This window comes from Zea mays, chromosome 10, assembly GCF_902167145.1.
Source record: "Zea mays cultivar B73 chromosome 10, Zm-B73-REFERENCE-NAM-5.0, whole genome shotgun sequence".
Lineage (NCBI taxonomy): Eukaryota > Viridiplantae > Streptophyta > Magnoliopsida > Poales > Poaceae > Zea > Zea mays.
Window position 1 is genome coordinate 6333938 of NC_050105.1, and position 867 is coordinate 6334804.

Sequence of the window (867 nt, forward strand, 5' to 3'; positions counted from 1 at the left end):
CGTCGGCCCAGGGACCCCCGGTCTGGGAACGCCGACAACTATGTAGCGTTTACACGGTGTTTAAACAAACTAAACGACTATTTAGATGAACTGTGGTTAGGATAATCCCATTATCCATAAGGCACATGAAGATTTTTCAATTGTATGGAATCTTCACTTTCTGGATAATGTTGGAAGATTGACCATCACTATTATTAGCTAAGACAACGTTTGCCTTTCAAGTTCCGGGATGATCACATTTTTTCCTTATTTGTTTTAACGAGATAAATGAAAATTCATTGTTTTGAAAAAAAGATAAGAACAATAAAAAAATTAGAGACCAGGTTCAATGAGAAATCTTTGTTTTGAAAAAAAGGTAAGAACAATAAAAAAAATAAAAAACCAAGAGTAGGTTCCGTTAAAAAACTAAGAATCCTCAAAAAGAAAAAATTGAGACAACGTTCAATGATACAGAATTGTTTTGAAGAAAAGATAAGGACAATTTTTTTAAAAAAAATAAACTAGTTTCGTTCAAAAATGTCTGAGCCCAGGTTCGAACTGGGGACCTTTAGTGTGTGAGACTAACGTGATAACCAACTACACCACCCAGACTTAGATGCAATTGTTCCAATGCAGTGCTTTATGTATTATTCTATCGAACCGGGACGCTGGCCTCAACTGCTTGCCTGGCGCGTGCGATTTCCGCCGCCGCCGGTCACGAGCCATTTCGGGTCTATCGCGTGCATGCCATGAAGTGTATGAACATGCACATGCATAATTTGTGGAACATTGCAAGTGTATTATATTTTCTCAAAGTCTTTGCAACCACCATAACGTTTGCCACCTAGGTTATATCAACAGAGTTACATTATATACCATCTTATACGG

At 37.7% G+C, this 867-nt stretch overlaps 1 non-coding gene across 1 annotated transcript; it reads right to left on the minus strand.

Moving 5' to 3' along the window:
* Positions 1-517: 517 nt before the first annotated feature.
* Positions 518-591, minus strand: TRNAV-CAC (transfer RNA valine (anticodon CAC)). Its single transcript has one exon. It is a non-coding gene; the product is annotated as a tRNA-Val (tRNA).
* Between the last annotated feature and the right edge of the window lie 276 nt (positions 592-867).